The sequence below is a fragment of the Berghia stephanieae genome, chromosome 2, assembly GCF_034508935.2.
Source record: "Berghia stephanieae isolate SIO BIC M18660-M18661 chromosome 2, UCSD_Bste_1.3, whole genome shotgun sequence".
NCBI classification, from domain to species: Eukaryota; Metazoa; Mollusca; class Gastropoda; order Nudibranchia; family Aeolidiidae; genus Berghia; species Berghia stephanieae.
The window spans coordinates 92650640-92658139 of NC_088361.1; the positions used below are offsets into that span (position 1 = coordinate 92650640).

The following is a 7500-nucleotide window of genomic DNA, read 5'->3' on the forward strand; positions in this document are numbered from 1 at the left end:
TGAGAACAAGTCACAAACGCGGATGGCAAAAACAATAACAAAGGCCTGAGTGACGTCATCTGCATACTATCTATAGGAAGATTCTTAGGATTACGGGCCATTAAAAGTGCGATGATGGAAAATCTTTATTGATTAGAAAATAAGATACCATCACTCTGATACCAGAAGCTCAAGTACACAAGGTTTGTATCCAGTCCTCCGGAAGAGTGGTTTTACACTTCCAATGAAATAGGAACCATTCTTTGACATCACACTTTTCCCCTATTCAGCCCCTGGATTGACGTCAAAATAATAAAGGAACGGAACTGAAATCAAAGCGTTGTGACTTGTTCTCATGAGTTGGTGTGATCTGTGATTTTCGTTCACTCACAAAAGATAGTATGGGCTTGGCTAAGAAACTCACAACATTGCCACCCAGAAGTGAAATGGACCAACACACAAAACTATGTGTAGCCATGAACATTAAGAGTCTGGTTAATACAGTTTAGTGAGAATTACTCATAAACATGGATAGAAAAAAACCCAAAAAACCCCCAAATAAAACAAAAAAAAAACAAAAAAACAATTACACAAAAACACACCAAAAAAAAAAAAACACACAAACCCCCCCCCCCCCCCCCCACACACACAAAAAATAACAAGGGCCTGAGTGATGTCATCTTCGTTCTATCTATAGATAGTATGCGCTTGGCTAAGAAGCTCATAACATTGCCATCCGGAAGTATAACGGACCAACACACAAAACTGTGTGTATCCATGAACGTTTATAGTCAGGTTAATACAGTTCAGTGAGCATTACTCATAAACACGGATGGCAAAAAACAATAACAAAGACCTTGGTGACGTCATCTTCGAACTATCTATAGAAATCATCAAGTCGAGAGAAATGTTGTTTCTGTCTTAATTGGATTCAGTAGTCTGATGTCACGACGCCCGGCAACGGCGGCCATCTTGGTTCTAAACAAAGAAAATCATTACTTTTTATTCTTCATGCTGGCAAGAACTTTTCATATGCCTTGTGATCAGAATGTGTAAAAGTCAAAACATGATCAAATTTATGTATTTTTTTTCCTCTGGATACGCTTTTATGCTCGCTGGGGTTCATACGGGCATCCGCCATTGTTCCGATAGTTTAGAGCCAGTGTTACTAAGTTACCATGCGTCATTAGGAAGGAAGTGACCTTACGACTGTTGAAGAGTATTGCCCTTATAATAATATTCACTGGGAAATAACTAAGGGACATAATCGGTGACAAGTGCATTCCCCTAATAGGGGGATGAAAGACTAAAAAGTGATTCCCCCCCCCCCCCACCCTGTGCAATACACTTATAATGAAAATGTTAATAAAGGGTGTAAGTTGTAAGTAAAATCCTTCCCCCCCCCCTCCCATTGTTTGTATCAGATTTCAGAAATTGTTCAATTCAGAAAGTTCAATGTGATAAACAACAGCTTGTATCGTGGGTTGATATATCAAGAGATAGTAACCGGGGCTTGATTTAACCATAAGTAGAAACGATTTTTATGTCAACTAAAGGAGGAGCTTTCAAAATCTTAGAAGAGAAGTATTTAACCTAAATCAGACCTGCCCACTCGAGAATCTGAAAATTCGAATTTTTTGGGAGATGAAAATTGTAATCGCTATACGTCGGAGCAACTGGCAAGAGATAAAGCGACAGGTTTGGACGAAAATCTGTGGTCTATTGAAAACGACGAGGACAAACCTGTCGCCCACCACTTCAATGGGTCCTTCAGTTCTGCCACACCACTAAACAACATAGGAAATACAGGGAGGCAGAACTGATACTTAAACTGAACACCCTGTCACCTCACGGCATGAACTGGAGACTGGACCTCATTTAAATATTATACTATCTTTATCTCTTGCCCCTCCGACTCCCCCGGCCATCCATCGTCTTTTCCTCAAATTACATGCCAGTATCATTACTACTACTACTACTACTACTACTACTACTACTACTTCTACTACTACTACTACTACTACTACTACTACTACTACTACTACTACTACTACTACTATTGCTATTACTATTATTTCAGTATCTTTATTAACCCAACAGTGCAAACGTTGAAATGTTACATATGTAAACATACAATTTTCGAGTTTTTCTATACTGTGCAATACAGTTCCTCCCCCCCCCCCCCCCCCCCCCCCTTTTGGATTAATTAATTGTGCATCTTTTATAAGTATATCTATTGTTCTATTTTAAATCGTGCTTCCTAACAAAGGAGCATATTATTTCCTGCCCCATGTTTATTCATCTTAACAACACCACTACCACATTATCTCATTCGTCTGTAGTGTTTCATTCATCTTGTTTTGGTTATAAAGGGGAAACCCGAAACGTCCATATTTTCTGTTTTCGTATGTTAAATTGAATATTACATTCAATTTCACATTGTTATTTACAGTTGACTTTAAAAACTAGTAATTTACCCTCACAAGGATTATATAACACTTCAAAATCCTTAAAATCATGTAGTCATCAAATTTCTTTTTCGATACGTTTTAATGACCAAGAGAAGTACTGACATTGGAGGCAAAATTTCGTAATTCCTTGAATTTTTCGTCATGCTGTGGTAAGGAGGTATGACCTACTTAAATACTTACTTGGCCATTCTTTAATTTTCGGATCCGTAGATTTTTAGAACTCTCTCCACACCTGTTGTTCAAGAACTGCGAAGACTGTCAAGGTCTTTAAGAACAGTGTTGAAAAGGAATCAGATCTCCTTTAGTTTGAATTTGATGATTCATGGCACCGTGTAGGGGCCCGACTACCATAATATGTCGAGAACAATATGTAGGCCAGTGGCGTGGTATGCTTATAGTATAAGGTAGTGCCAGAATCAGAAGAAAATGACTTAAATCATGCTATATTATTCGGAAATACAAAATACAAGAAAGAATACAAAATTTAAGAAAATACTTACTCAAATAAGTAAGAGACTGAATATAATACAAGTTCTCGGTTTTATTATTTGATTTTTTAAGATGCTGTAATCCATTTTAAAAAGATGGATGCGGTGCCGAGCACCAAATCAACCAATATAGCCACGCCCCTGATGTAGGCTGTACTGTAGTGTATCTATATTTTATATCCTGTATTTTACACCATACCAAAGCATTGTCGGTTACGTATCACTGTGGCAGGGCACCGCAATGACCGCGCATTTGACCTAGTTTAGTTCTTATGTACAGTACGATAATCGTCTATGATTTTATTATCTTTGTTTGCAACAGCCGCTGTTTCACGAAGATTGAGTCTCTCACTCTCAGCTTAATACTTTGAAGTGTGTTGTATGTGTTTTCTGAACTGTGAATTTTTTATTCTGAAAAAAAAATATTCAAATGCATCACGGACTAAGTGCACATATTAGCAAGTCTCATAACCAGGTGCATTATAGGCTCGATTTAACATTGTTGTAACGGACTATAAATCGCGTTGATTTGAGAGTGTTTCCATTACTACAATGAGCCCATAACGATTTCGGTTCTCATACCTGCAAATAAGTACACGTCGATCACGGACCAGAACCGAGGGTCATAATATGTGACTAATCGACTCAAAACGGTAATATGTCGGGATGACTCTGTCGCTAAAAATTATATTCTGATCTCAACTTATAAAATCTGAGTGAAAATAATTAAAAGTGTTATTGTTTCGATTTAACACTGTGTAATAATTAATGGAACAACTCCCAAACCAACGCAAAATACTGTTCATTCCAACAATGTTAAATCGACCCCATAAAAATTGTGCTGGGTTATCAGACCTGTATTATGTGCACTTAGATTTTCGCCTATGTCCTTATTACTCAACGCCATTCCTAAGTAATAATATATTATGTACTTTATTTTCTATATTTGTGCATTTTGCCCTGTCAGTTTTTTTTTGAATGAACCTATTTAAATTTACTCCCTGACGTGCTTTGTCTCACCATTATTTTTGATGTCTATAACTCCTATTGTAAATACGTGTCCCAATGTCTCAAAACGGTATTATTCCTGGGGTGGTTTAGATTTTAAAGATTGAATTGATTATCCTAATTAAGAAGCTTGGTTTCAAATTATTTGTTTTCTTGGAGACAGTCGATAACGTTCATCAAAATAACAACAACTAAAATCAGACATTTCTGACCAAACTTTTAATTTTGAATTAGCTTTTTAGCATCTGGGTCACATCGAATTAATATCTTGTTGAGACGGTAGATCGCATATGAATTCCCTGGGACCTCCCCATCCTATTCTATAATAGCTTATCTACTTCATGATATATATATATATATATATTATATATATATATATATATATAATATATATATATTCTGGTTTGGGACCCGGCCTTGAACTTCTATTGTGAGCTGGGGAGTTAAACTCACGCTGTCTTCTTCGATCAGCCTCCATTTCTGCCTTACTCTAACCCCCCCCCCCCCCCCACAAAAAAAAAAAACAACAACAACAAACAAACTAACAAACAAACAAAAAAAAAAAAAAACAAAAACAAAAACAAAAAAAACAAAACAAAAACAAACAAACAAACAAGAAAAGGAAAAACAAACCAAAGAAAAAATAATTAACAAGAGACCCCCCCCCCCCCAAAAAAAAAACAAAAAAACAACAAAAAACAAAACAAACAAACCAACCAAACAAACAAAAAACATATAAGACATTTTGTCCAGAAAACTCCTCCTTTAAATTTGGATCAATTAAAATAACCCTCATCTTGTGTTAAACTTTGAAACATGGGACTTTTAAAAAGTTGTAGCAGGTTTGAGAGTTTATTTTTGTTGGCAAGATGAGTGTCATTTTGATCGATCGATATTTGAAGGACGAGTTTTCTGGCCAAAATTTTTAAAATATGCTTTTTGAGAGGACTGCAGATTTATTTTCTTTCCCCTTTCAACTTATTTTGTGTGGAATGACAAAAGAACTCCAGAAAATTAAGAAAATTCTAGTGAAATTTCTGAAATCCCTCGTTACACCTATTTAAATAGAGAAGAAAACGCATTGTAACTCAAAAACTATTTTATGAATCAGCTTACAATTTCAGCGTAATGAACTAGACACTATTCATGAAAAAGAAATGGATTTGATTTTTTGGGGGGGGGGGGGGGGGGTGGGGGGGGGGCATAGATTTCACAGATTTTCATAGATTTTTAGACAATACAATGACCTAATAATCGATGATAGTACCTAGTGTCCGATTTTTGATAAACTTTTGGTATAATGTTAATGAGCACTTGACCTATCCTAAAAAAGTAATGGAGTCTTAGGAAAGCTAGTTGTTGACATCTGAAGGGGAGATTATAAATCATTTATTTAATGACCTAAAGATGAAAATACAATATGTCTTGTCCGGTTAGATAGAATTAAACATACAATGAGTGTTTTGAAATATCAGCTCTTTCGTGTTATAATTTCAAAGTGGCCATAATAATAGAATAAAATAGGTGTTATCTCATTTTCTATCTAAATGTGACTTATCAGGTTTTGTAACCCAACTCCTCATCTTGTACTAAAATTTGCTTACTATCTGCCTCGTCTATGATTTGATGTGTCAATAGTGCAAGGACAAAAAACTCCAGCAACATTGATATGAAGTAGCTTTAGTAAGTTTATCTGTTAAATGGTACTTCAGTGTACTTCACACCGCGCATAAGTATATATAAATGTTCTATATAACTATTTGTGACTGACCGCCTCAGAGCGGTTTTAGGTCGTGTTGGTCTAGAAGCTAAAAATTGAAATTTACCGTCAAAATGATGAGCAGGTTAAGTTTTTATGTGTGATTAATGAGAAGTAAATCATTTCATTAAGTGATAAAAAAAAATAATTCACATTGCCAGTCATTTTAATTTTAATTTTCTTATTTTGATGTCTGATACATTCCGATACGACACCGTTTTGAGGCGATGGATCACATATTGTTGTATTACACAATTTAGTCGTCTGAAATTTTTATTGCAGTGATTTTTTTTTAAATTTTGTTTTTTGTTGCTCTATTTCTTTGATAAGACAATTAATGTTTCGCTTCAAATTCATATTGAAATGATTCGTTAGAAATTTTAAAATTCACTCAATAAGGAACTCCTATGATTTTCGACGAATGTGTTATAATATTATTGATTAATTGCATTTGGTATCAAATTCAGTCCCATTATTAATATGTAATTACAAAGACATTTCCACACAAGACTGAATCTCAGTGTTGTGGCTTGTGGTTTTTTTTGGTGTTGTTGTGAGTTTCGTTTACTCATGTTCCTGTGTTTGAGACAACCAAGGGAGAAAATCTACAACAAATATATTTCCTTAATAGTGTGATTTTATAGTTGGAACGAAATTGACGTCAGTCTTCTCCTTGATATTGTTTTGAGACAGCAAGCTTAATGGTTAGTTCTCACTAAATTATAGATGGTATGCACTTGGCTTAGAAGTTCACAACATTGCCATCCGGAAGTAAAACTGGCCAACACACAAAACTGTGTGTAACCTTGAAGGTCTATAGTCTGGTTAATACAGTTTAGTGAGAATTACTCATAAACGCGGATGGCAAAAAACAATAACAAAGACATGAGTGATGTCATCTTCGAACTATCTATAAATAGTTCGAAGATGACGTCACTCAGGACTTTGTTATTGTTTTTTGCCATCCGCGTTTATGAGTATTGCTCACTGAACTGTATTAACCTGACTATAAACGTTCATGGATACACACAGTTTTGTGTGTTGGTCCGTTATACTTCCGGATGGCAATATTATGAGCTTCTTAGCCAAGCGCATACTATCTATATCAATCAGACTGTGCACGTTACACATTGTTTTGTGTTGGTATGTTATGTCCCGTTTGCGGGTGTTGTGAATTTTTTTGGGATAAATGCATAGCATCAATACGAGTGCTATTTGCGTGAATCCCATGGAAAATAGTATCCTGACAATACCTGTTGACATTTTCAGTGAACAATACAAGCCATTTCTATCTAAAGGACTTTCCTGTCATCAGAAGCAATCAGCTCCACAGTTTGTGAGTATTTATCACAATATTTTGACGTAATGTAAACAATGGCAGTGATAAGTAAAGATAGCGAATTACACAGGTTTTACTATCGATGGCATGCGTCTAAATAAAATAACCACTGTTCTACTGCTTGATCAATAGAACCGACAAAGAAAAGTATTTGTAGATTTAAACGTTTATGACATGATAGAGAAACTTTTTGTGATAACTAGCCACTCATTTGGAGGTATAAAAACAATAACAATAATCGGAGAGAGGTCGATTTCATTCCGTTATTGTTTATAAACCACCAACTATGTTTGTCCGAGCACATGTGTCACAAATTCCATGTTTTCATTGATCAAAAATCTACCGTTAATTTTATCGCGGCACCTGAAAACGCCATCTCAATCTGTCTATGTTCTTCTTCTTTCCCCTTGTCTGTATTAAAATTGTGAGTGCAGCTCATGATTGATGAGTCTTATT

The 7500-nt window shown here is 35.5% G+C and overlaps 1 protein-coding gene across 7 annotated transcripts in view; it reads left to right on the top strand.

The window, feature by feature from the left end:
* The window catches only part of LOC144965871 (sodium-dependent glucose transporter 1A-like), a 35310-nt gene that overhangs the window by 12187 nt on the left and 15623 nt on the right, over window positions 1-7500 (top strand). For 2 of the 7 annotated variants that reach the window (XM_078901680.1, XM_078901685.1), the window contains exons 1-2: window positions 5880-6409; window positions 6903-7041. The exons of 2 other annotated variants lie outside the window; for them this stretch is intronic. The gene's annotated coding sequence lies outside the window, so the exon portion shown is untranslated. Of the gene's footprint in view, window positions 1-5879; window positions 6410-6902; window positions 7042-7500 lie in introns of those variants that run through there. 3 more of the 7 variants (XM_078901682.1, XM_078901687.1, XM_078901681.1) reach the window with 2 other exon arrangements.